General features: G+C 41.9%; 1 protein-coding gene across 3 annotated transcripts in view; it reads right to left on the bottom strand.

Annotated features, from left to right (window-relative positions):
• The window catches only part of l1camb (L1 cell adhesion molecule, paralog b), a 48635-nt gene extending 37688 nt beyond the window's left edge, over positions 1-10947 (bottom strand). For all 3 annotated transcript variants that reach the window (XM_035522457.1, XM_035522458.1, XM_035522459.1), the window contains exon 1: positions 10774-10947. The gene's annotated coding sequence lies outside the window, so the exon portion shown is untranslated. The remainder of the gene's footprint in view (positions 1-10773) is intronic.
• Between the last annotated feature and the right edge of the window lie 1157 nt (positions 10948-12104).

Below are 12104 nucleotides of genomic sequence, written 5' to 3'. Positions count from 1 at the left end.
TTGGTGTGACTGGCTCTGCTTGGAGATGGTTTCAGTCCCCACAAGGCTCAGTATTGGGCCCCCTTCTCTTCTCTTTGTATACTCGTTCTCTTGGTGATGTAATATCTTCTCATGGTTTTTCCTACCACTGCTATGCTGATGACACTCAATTATTTCTTTCTTTTCCACCCTCTGACATGCAGGTCTCCAGACGTATCTCAGCATGTTTGACTGACATCGCATCATGGATGACAGCCCACCACTTGAAGCTCAACCCCAGTATAACTGAGCTTCTGTTCATCCCAGGTGCTCCCAACCCTTACCATGACCTCACTGTTTCCTTAGAGATCTCCCTGGTATCACCATCTGAAGCTGCCCATAGCCTGGGCGTAACTTTGGACAACCAGTTGTCATTCTCAACTCATGTTTCTAATATAACCTGGTCTTGCAGATTCCTCCTTTGTAACATACGAAGGATTCGACCCTTTCTCTCGCAGGAAGCTACCCAGGTGCTTGTGCAGTCTCTTGTGATCTCAAAACTAGACTACTGCAACTCGCTACTTGCTGGTCTTCCTCTAAGAGCCATCAAACCTCTACAACTTGTCCAGAATGCAGCAGCACAACTGGTCTTCAATCTTCCGAAGTTCACACAAGTTACTCCACTGCCGCGCTCCCTTCATTGGCTCCCAGTAGCTGCACACATCAGATTTAAAACCTTGATGCTTGCCTACAAAGCCAAAAATGCACCAGCCCCTTCATACATGAGGTCAATGGTCAAAGCTCGTTCTGTACCTCGACTACTTCGAACCTCAAGTATGGCTTGGATTGAATACCTCGCTTCAGGTCTCATGGACGACAAGCATGGAGACTATTTTCTGTCCTAGCTCAAAGATGGTGGAATGAACTCCCACTTGCTGTCTGGACAGCAGAGTTCCTTGCAGTCTTCAAGCGCAGACTGAAGATAGACCTCATGTATTTTGTACTTCTAGTCATCATCAGTGATCCCTGTATTCTACAGTATTCTAGATCATTAGTATATTGGACTCTAACCTACTGCACTGTACTAGGATATATTCTATGAAGAAATGACAAAGCACTTTTGTAAGTCGTTCTGAATAAGAGCGTCTGCTAAATGCCATAAATGTAAATGTAATAATAAAAGTTAAAAGAAAATGTGGCAATAAATGATAATAAAGTTGATCAAACAAAATTAGTAATAAACACAGTAAATCTAATAATAGGATAATGATTATTATTATGTAGTGAGAGGTGGGGGGGTGTACTAGTGTAGCGTGAGTTACTTACGGTCTCTCACGGAGTGACATTTTGCAATCTCTCTCTCTCTCTCTCTCTCTCTCTAAAACTGTAACAATATCCAGGTTGTATTTCTTCTTTTTAATTGAGGTCAAAGGTCTCCTTCAGCCTGTGCTGACTCCATTCCTCATGTCCTTCTTTTACTCTCTTTACCACATTTACTCATTAAAATAAAGACAAAAATCACCTACTCTTTTCAACAGCACAAAGTGGGCTTCCTTTGGGACATTTATGGCTTGTACAGTAACATGGTTTGATATCTCTTAAGTCAGAATCCTGATCTTAAACTAGTGAGAAAACAATCAATTTTCACATTTAGAAACTTACAATTGCAAATGAACACAATTCAAGCAAGTGAGGATTAAGGGCAACCTGGCTGTAGAGGGACTTGAACTAGGAACCTTTTGATAACTAGTTCAATACTTGAACCACTGAGCTACCTACCAGCTTGCGCTAGAAGGTGTAGAGTGCTCACCATGCAGCTACTGACCTCATTTACAAACCTACACTAGTAAACATAGAGTGTTCACCATGCAGCTACTGACCTCATTTACAAACCTACACTAGTAAACATAGAGTGTTCATCATGCAGCTACTGACCTCATTTACAAACCTACACTTATTAAACATAGAGTGCTCACCATGCAGCTACTGACCTCATTTACAAACCTACACTAGTAAACATAGAGTGTTCATCATGCAGCTACTGACCTCATTTACAAACCTACACTTATTAAACATAGAGTGCTCACCATGCAGCTACTGACCTCATTTATAGAGGTTTAAGATGAATGGTCTGGTACGTCTGTCTGTCCTAACGAAGCTGATGTCAGAAAGCTCTCAAGCTTACAATCTTAAATGCATATTTAAAAGAAACAGACTATTCTCCCCCATGTTATCATTAAAATCCATTCGTTAAAATGCCACCAAAATAATGTGAGAATCGTAAAACTTGACACAGGCCTTCACACCAGAAGCTCTGGAACGTTCCGGCTCCTATTGGCTGGACAGAAGCACAAAATAAGCGCTGTTCCTCCCACACGCTCAGCTATTGGTCACATAATTAAACAGTATGAATAACTGAGTCTCAATCGGATCTGTGGTCTTACCAAAATATAAGGCAATGAAATTAAATTAACCAGTGTACAAAGAATTTGCAGAAGTTCTGAATGATTTAATATCCAGGGTATTAAATATGCAGATTTTATCAGGGAAGTTAATGAAATCTACATAAATGACACATTTAGAATATATATGCTTTTGAGTGTGTGTCTGTATGCCTGAGAGTGTGTGTCTGTGCCCGCATGTGTGTGTGTGTGTGCGCGCAAGTGTGTGTGTGTGTGTGCGCGCAAGTGTGTAGGTGCCGCTCCCTCATCTGCAGTCACCATAGCAACCCTGTGACTCCTGCAGCACACACAATCTTTCTCCTTACCATCCCCCATTTCTCCCAACCCCCACACCTCTTCTCTCTCTCTGTCTTTTTATCCATCTCTCTCTCCCTCTCTCTCTCTGTTTCCCGAGGTACTCTGGTATCTTATACTCTGTTCCAAATGGCTGAGACTACACTGAGCAGTGCTTTCACATCTGAGCTGATCTGGAGCTCGTATCTCTCCATTACGATGGTCACATTTCGCCTATTTTGGCTGCTTCCATTTCTTTTCTGCTCCTTCCAGTCTCAAAACTTCTGGTCCAACGTGAAATGTGAAACAACATGAATTTTGAAAGCACTTAGAAGTCCACTGACTGCATTAAGAGGCTTCGGGGACGCGCACTCAGCACAAATGTAATGTAATGTAATGCAATGTAATGTAATGGATGCTGCTAAACACTGTTTAAAGCAGTGGCACTTCTACAGTGTTCCCTTCCTCAGCAGTTTAGTACAAACCCTAATTTAACACACTTGATCCAGATAATTTGGCCTAAATCAAAAGGCTTTGTGGATCGAGTGTGTTAGGTTTGAGAGAGAACTTACCTTCCTATAGTTGGACTCACAGTAAAGGTTTGAGAGAGAACTTACCTTCCTATAGTTGGACTCACAGTAAGGTTTGAGAGAGAACTTACCTTCCTATAGTTGGACTCACAGTAAAGGTTTGAGAGAGAACTTACCTTCCTATAGTTGGACTCACAGTAAAGGTTTGAGAGAGAACTTACCTTCCTATAGTTGGACTCACAGTAAGGTTTGAGAGAGAACTTACCTTCCTATAGTTGGACTCACAGCAAAGGTTTGAGAGAGAACTTACCTCCCTATAGTTGGACTCACAGTAAGGTTTGAGAGAGAACTTACCTTCCTATAGTTGGACTCACAGTAAAGGTTTGAGAGAGAACTTACCTTCCTATAGTTGGACTCACAGTAAGGTTTGAGAGAGAACTTACCTTCCTATAGTTGGACTCACAGTAAAGGTTTGAGAGAGAACTTACCTTCCTATAGTTGGACTCACAGCAAAGGTTTGAGAGAGAACTTACCTTCCTATAGTTGGACTCACAGTAAAGGTTTGAGAGAGAACTTACCTTCCTATAGTTGGACTCACAGTAAGGTTTGAGAGAGAACTTACCTTCCTATAGTTGGACTCACAGTAAAGGTTTGAGAGAGAACTTACCTTCCTATAGTTGGACTCACAGTAAGGTTTGAGAGAGAACTTACCTTCCTATAGTTGGACTCACAGCAAAGGTTTGAGAGAGAACTTACCTTCCTATAGTTGGACTCACAGTAAGGTTTGAGAGAGAACTTACCTTCCTATAGTTGGACTCACAGTAAGGTTTGAGAGAGAACTTACCTTCCTATAGTTGGACTCATAGCAAAGGTTTGAGAGAGAACTTACCTCCCTATAGTTGGACTCACAGTAAGGTTTGAGAGAGAACTTACCTTCCTATAGTTGGACTCATAGCAAAGGTTTGAGAGAGAACTTACCTCCCTATAGTTGGACTCACAGTAAGGTTTGAGAGAGAACTTACCTTCCTATAGTTGGACTCACAGTAAAGGTTTGAGAGAGAACTTACCTTCCTATAGTTGGACTCACAGCAAAGGTTTGAGAGAGAACTTACCTTCCTATAGTTGGACTCACAGCAAAGGTGAACTGTACCTGAGTAATGTGTCCTCTTATAACACTAGACGTGCTGAAGAATGATGCTACACAGGCCTTGATCTTCTTCTCCAACTCATGAACTTGTTAACTATACCTGGATCTGATTATGTGTCCATCACTGTTCTTCTCAAACTGGTTACCTTCATGATGTTTATGTTATGTATGATATTATGTTTAAGGTTATAACACATTTTCATGTCCTTTTGAAAATGTTGCGTTAAAATATATTAAATATAATGTTCAGCGAAAACCTCATATGAATGTTATTGCCATTCTATGTGGTATAACTTCCTGTGAGCATCATGGCTGTTATGTGTTATAGCTGCTACATAATATGTAGCATAGCATGTAGTAATATTTCAGAGTGACATGAGTGCTGTGTAAGTTTAGATGGTGCTGCTATAGGTCTTGTGTCCTGACCTTGTCCTTAATCCCTAATAGATCTATTCTTTCTCTCTCTCTCTCTCTCTCTCTCTCTCTCTCTCTCTCTCACACACACACACACACACACACACACACACACACACACACACGACAAAGTATGAATGTATCAAAAAAACAAACCAAAACAAACAAACAAAAAAAAATCCAGTGATATTTTGTTTGCAAATGGTTTCCACCACAAGTAGCCAATAGCAATAGTGAGAAAGTTGAAAAAGTTTCACAAGTTCACATGTTCATAAATGATGATTATTTTAATGAGTAGGAGCTTGCTTAGCAAAAATAGAGTGAGGAACCTCGTGAAGAAGGAAAGGTCACATTCACACGAGGACCATGAGAGATACATTGCACAAATCCAGACAACCAATGAGATTTTTGAGTCTGTTGTATACACTGCTCTGGTATGTACATATTCACATATTTTTATTTGCCTTTGCAAAGTCTTTATTCTACCTAGAGTCCCAACCAGAGCACTCTCTTCTTCTCGTAGTTTAACCTTGTGTTGCCTTTTTAGACTGCTGCTCTGCATACACTCACTTGCCCTGTTTTATTGAATTGTCTTATTTGTTACTGAACTGGACAATTTACACTTGCATGTTGATTGGCTTCTGGCTTTATGCCATGTCTTAAAAGCATGGCAGACAGCTAAGAGTGCAGAGCTCTCAGTGAGGTAGAAATAAATCCGGAGGAACTGTAGAAACGTCTAAGGGGACGTTTAAATGTATCAAGCCTTTACCTCATGCAGGACTGCAATTTTAAACAGGATTTTCAGGGGGTTTTTGGCTTTGGCCCTGCTGTGCTTGTATACAGGCACATATGCGTGTTTGTGTGTGTGTGTGTTTCGATATACTCATGCCATTTTAGCTTCATGACGATTGTATGTTTCCTGTGGTAGGCAGTAGTGATCCTCGCAGATTAGTGGCGGTGGTATAATGGGGTGTTTGTTGGTGGGAGAGAAATTAATGGCTGCACGATAGATTGTCAGCAACATATCTGGGGCTCGGAGGTGGTCTACGACGTCACGGGGCTCCGAGGTGGTCTACGACATCACAGGGCTCCGAGGTGGTCTACGACGTCACGGGGCTCGGAGGTGGTCTACGACATCATGGGGCTCGGAGGTGGTCTACGACATCACAGGGCTCGGAGGTGGTCTACGACGTCACGGGGCTCGGAGTTGGTCTACAACGTCACGGGGCTCAGAGATAAAGTCTACAGCAGCACAGACCTTACTGCAGAGACGTTGCACTAAACAGTGGTCATGTGCACCAGCGCAGACAACACAGACCAGCTGTAATAAACACAGCGAGCTGCACATGTGGCGCAGGGCGAAACAGATCCTGCTGCACTCAGAACAAAAGAAACCAAAGCCAAGCTTCTATATATAAACGGCAGCAGCTGGACAGCTTGGGAATGTGATGGCATCAGGGATTACAGGGGAAGGAGAGAAAGAGATACAGAACATAAAGGAAAAAGCGAGAGAATACAGTGATCGCCAGACAGGTAGCAGGGGGCGGTCTGAGTCGTCTTTGGCCTCTAGAGAGAGACAGAGAAACGGATCAATAATGATCCCGTTTCATGCACATACAAAACTGCTTTGGACAATTTGCCAGCTGCTTTTATGTTTCCTCAGGAAAAAACATCCTGTCATTCATAGTTTCATATTTTCATATTTGCTGTGCGCAGCAGGACAACGTGGAGTCACCAATCTAATCATCACTATCTGTATGTTAGATGGAAAGGAAGTGGTTTTGGAAGCTTGAGAGGTTATCAGGCACTTCCTTAAGCAGTGAATGCTGATAGAACTTTCTAGATCAAGCAAAGAGTCGTTGATTTTGTATGATGCTCTGGATATGAACATTTCATATATAAGTAAAACACACATATGCGCATCAGTCACATTCAGTCGGTTGCTTGCAACACATGGATGAGCTGCAGCACTGTTTCAAAACAGACCAGGCTTTGGGAACTGAACATGTCCCTGACTCAACCAAATGTTCCACACATTTCTCTAGGACTCTCTGTATAGAATTATGGCTTACTTCAACTTGACCTCTGATCTGAAGCATTTCATATATGTCTTCACTGACAGAAAACATTATACTTTTATTTTGCAAAGAAGTTCCTTTTATAAGCTTGACAATGAGTTCCTAGCCAAAAATGTTAAGTGACGTGCCTCAGCTGTGTTCTCTGCAAATGAAATGATCAAATGAAGATAGAACATCAGGAAGACACCTGTGGCACTTTTTTTGTTGAATAATTCCTTTGTTCTATTAAAATATCATCTGTTTAGTAAAATCAAAATTTTTACAACACAACTAAGACCAACTCTGCGTTCTTAAATATGTTAAAAACTCCACTCACGCTCCATTCACACTCACGCGCTGCTCACGCGCCACTAAATCTCATCTACTCTCTGGTTCCGTTTAGGAAAAGCCCGGCCGGGTTTCGCCTGGCCTTGTTGGTGGCGGACTTGGTCCCTGCATAAACACATTCATTGATCCTTCTTTTGATCTTCTGGTCCTGACCAACCGGACCGCAAACAGAGGAGCTCCAGTTGCAGGACGTGGGTGAGATCATCGATGTCACCCTAGCCGATAAACCCTGGCTCTGTCATCCTCTACAACGTCAACGCAACTGGCACACAGCCCTGTACGTGCAAACATCTTTCAGGTAAAAGGTTCAGAAAAACACGGAAGGACTTCTTTCTTGGAAGGTGTGTTTCCAGCAGTTGTGGCCACCACGACCCACAGCTCATCCAAGGCAAGGTTCCAAAATACCAGAGGGACGTCACGTCCTCAATGAGGGAATCCGTTAAGGATCTCCCGCCTGGAAACAAGCTCCGTTTGGCCTTTTAAAGGCGGATAAATGCTCGCAAGCCAAATGGACCAACCAGGGTAATTAAAATCCATAAACGCACATACAGGCTGATTCATCTGCAACACTACCAATCTTTTAGCAGCATTGAAGGGGAAAATCTTTAAAACTGTGACTTCCCATTTAATGTCTTTATTTGCTGTAGAAGATTGAGAACCAGTGTAAATTATGAAATGATTTCAGTGGCGGTGTATGCTATACTGGGGACTCTCAGTAAAGCATTAGTGTTAATGAACACATCATAGCTGTAACAATTTTATTTCTTCTTACCACAAGCAGTTAAAATAAATCAGTCAGATGAAAACAAATTTCTACTGTATATTCACTAAGCGTAAAAGTATTGTTTGTGCTTCTTCCTCATCTACTAATGCTCCAGACCTCAGTCGAATGCTCACACACACACACCGGCGAGATGGCTGTGTGTTTAAAGATGCACTTCCTGGGTTATGAGGTGAGTAAGTCACTTAACCCTGAGCTGCTGAGAGATTGCCCAAGCCTCGCTCTCCCGAGGGCTTGTACTATAAATCAGAGTGCGGGCGCCATGACCCCCCCGGAGTGTGTAAGCAGGGCTGCAAGCTCATCTCTGTTCCTCATTACACTGTCCATCTTATACCTTATTATGGAAAAATATCTAAGCACAAATGTAGCAAATAGAGCAGGTGTCAAAATCTTTTTTAAATTGTTAAATAACACAACACAAAACATTTAAATCCATTATTTCATGTAAAACAGTGTTACAATAATAATAATAATAATAATAATAATAATAATAATAATAATAATAATAATAATAATAATAATAACGCCAAAAACGTAAAGCTTGTATTGGAGAATTAACACTACATAATGTCTCATTGGGACCCCGCCCTCCCCTGGTCTGCCAGGGTTGCCAGAATTTCTCATGTAATTCCCCCATCCTCTGATTATCGAAATAGGAGCTGTGATCTTACTGACAAAAGAAAAAAGTGATTGCTAATAATCACTTATTGGTGCATGCAAACACAAATGTTTGGTGACATGTATTTATATGAAAGCAGTGTGAAGCTCTGTTTCTGCAGGCAAACGAGACGCAGGGGGAGAATTCTTCCCATATTTGAGTATAAAGACCTCATTCTGTTCACAGAAAAAGAGGAAAGACAGTGATACAGAGACAGAGAGAGAGAGAGGGGGAGGGAGAGCAGTTATTAGATGAATACAAAGATGGGAAAAAAGGTTGAGGAGAAGAGCGAGAAAGAAGAAAAACAAGAGAGAAAAGTCAGGGTGCTGCTGGGAAAATCCTCCAGCCAGCCGTGAGAAGCGCTGACCAGGGACACCTGACGGAGATGTCTGAGACCAGACCCCCAACAACCCCAAAACCCTGCGAAGCTGGCTGTGCTTCACGCCACGTTATTTTAATCTAAACCTTCCCTCTAACACACACTCACACACACTGCATGCCTAGTTCCTTATTAACCCTCGTATATACAAATATGAAGGGTTCATAATGCGCCATGTCACACCGACTCTGTCCACTGTGGTTATTAACCTTCGTATTGTGTTCATAATGCGGTTATTAATGTCCAGTGTGGTTTTTAACCTTCGTATTGTGTTCATAATGCGGTTATTAATGTCCACTGTGGTTATTAACCATCGCATTGTGTTCATAATGCGGTTATTAATGTCCAATGTGGTTTTTAACCTTCGTATTGTGTTCATAATGCGGTTATTAATGTCCACTGTGGTTATTAAGCACTTTTCATCATATTAACAGTCTGAACTTACATTATCACCCTATTTAAAAATTCTGCATCAACAAACTTCAATTTTATACAGAATCTATATTTTAAATTAACTCATCAGACTACATTTTCAAATATAACACCTATTTCTGTCTCTAACCCCCCTACCACACACACACTTAGAAATGAGGTGTGTATAATTAAAAATCTATAACTATAAAATATAACTATAAAAATCTGTATAATTAAAATCTTTAACAACTGAACAACTGGTACAGGAGACATTAAAGGCTGCCTAGATTAGCATCAATGTGTAATATATAATACTTTATAATACTTTGAAGGAGTCCTGGCACAACCTTGACCTCTCTGTAGTACTGTTGTGTGCACTATAGATAATATGATCAGTAGTTCTTTTGTGTAACTGGTGAGACTGTTCATTTAGACAGAGAAACAAAGCTAAAATCTCTCTCTCTCTCTCTCTCTCTCTCTCTCTCTCTCTCTCTCTCTCTCTCTCTCTCTCTCTCTCACACACACACACACACACACACACACACACATACACACACAGTAAAAAGAACAGTCTGAAGAAATCTTGTTACTGGATTAGCTCTGAATTTTCTGATAGATAAACAGATATAACACATAATACACATTTTATAAATGGACATTGTTCTATTTAATAGCTTTTGTTGCTGAAATAGTAAAAACAACTATACGTTTATCTCTGCATCCATTGAAATTTCCACACTATTTACCAGAGCCATTTCTGCATATTAGAAGTAGACAATGCTAACATATACAGTAGTGCGGACCATAAATCAAAGAGGATTAAAGCTATGACACTCTACAGCTGTCTGAAACCTCACGTTATGCATGAGTTCATTCATTATTTACCTTCCTCATGTCCTGCTGTTGCAGGAGGAGAGACACAGAGTGTGTATCACTGCGCTGGTCTTATGTAGTGAAAGCGCCATAAAGGCTGCAGGCTGCCCTTATGTCTGACAGGAGCGACCATTCTGGTCTGGTCTCTGATAATAGCTGTCTGTCTGGGCCACCACCCAGTTCAATGAGCTTCACATCACATACAGCAAATTCAGACCAAAACTGGTTCACTTTATGTAGTGCATCTTATGAAACATCCATGTTTGTGCTGCTTGGCCCTCATGTAGACACCTCAGAGGTGTGTTCACCAAGGTACTCAGCACCTCCTAGGAAGGAGGGTGGGGTTCCATCATGCGCACACATATACGCGCGAGTGTACACACCCACACACACTCATACAGTTACACGCAAAACACACAAACCGCTTACACTTCTGGTGTTTAACACGTAGGTATTTGAGTGATGATAACAGGACTTACCTTCACAGGTACGAACGGAGCTCGGCAATATTGTTTTCTCTTGTTAGTGTGACACACCTTTCTCTCTCTCTCTCTCTCTCTCTCTCTCTCTCTCTCTCTCTCTCCCTCTCTCTCTTTCTTCCTGCTTCTACCATCCAATGGCTAGATCGCTCCCTTCTGTTCTGATACTGCAGTGATGGAAAAAACACCCTCCTCTCTCTCTCTCTCTCTCTCTCTCTCTCTCTCTCTCTTTCTCTCTCTCTCTTTCTCACTCTCTCCCTCTCTAGCATCCTTCTCTCTTCTCTCTGTCTAATCCATATTCTGATTGGCTTTTAGTAGAGATGACATCACCTCTTCCTCAGTGGTCCCCCTCCCTCCCTCTCTCCTCTTCTCTTTGTAAAAATGGCTCCTCCCTTCTCCCTCTCTCTCCCTCTCTCTCTCTCTCTCTCTCTCCCTCTCTCTCCCTCGTTCTCCCTCTCTCTCTCTCTCTCCCTCTCTCTCTCTCTCTCTCTCTCTCTCCCTCCCTCTCTCTCCCTCGCTCTCTCCCTCTTCTACTCTGATGAAGCTCCAGCAGTTTTCTTTGATCAGTTTTTCCTCAGATAAATGTAACATATTTTTATACAGAATAATTTCTTGTCCTGTATATTTTCTGCTGCTGCCAAACAGTTTTGAAACTCTATTCATATTTTTTCCATATTTATTTATATCTCTGCAGCTCCACCATTTGTGAATAACGAGTCCTAATGTATGTGTGTGTGTGTGTGTGTGTTTATATATATATATATATATATATATATATATATATATATATATATATATATATATATATATATATATATAAAATTGGAATTGGTTATTGTTCACTAGTATAGTAGAAATAACTCTTTCACAACAGAACAGGAAGTGCATATATGTAGGCAGGAACGGAGCAGTGTTGTGTAGACCCCCACGCACACCCACCCGACTCAGACAGATGGACAGATCTCAGAGGGGTGCTGCTCACTGACTTTGTTGTTCTCTGGTCCAGTTGCTGTACGTCAGAGTGAGTGTCCAGAAGACCCAGTACAGGGTCACGGCCCGCTATTATCCACTGTGCTGGAAATGTCAGAGCGGGGGCTGGTGTCCGGGCTGGGGGGGGTCCAGGGTAGGGAGGGGTTTGTGTGGGGGTGGTGGGGTGTGTGCATGGGGTGGGTGAGTGTTAGCATTGTGCATCTGACCACAGTACACAGGAGGACCACGCCCCATGTCTGCTGCTGGCCCTGGTAGGTCTGACACAGGCAGAGGGACTCGCGCTTCTGTTTTGTGACTCACTCAGTTACTGCTGTGTTTCTCATCTTGTCTCATCCTGTGCT

Source organism: Electrophorus electricus, chromosome 24 (genome assembly GCF_013358815.1).
Source record: "Electrophorus electricus isolate fEleEle1 chromosome 24, fEleEle1.pri, whole genome shotgun sequence".
Taxonomy (NCBI): Eukaryota; Metazoa; Chordata; class Actinopteri; order Gymnotiformes; family Gymnotidae; genus Electrophorus; species Electrophorus electricus.
This window is presented reverse-complemented; position numbering and strand designations above follow the sequence as displayed.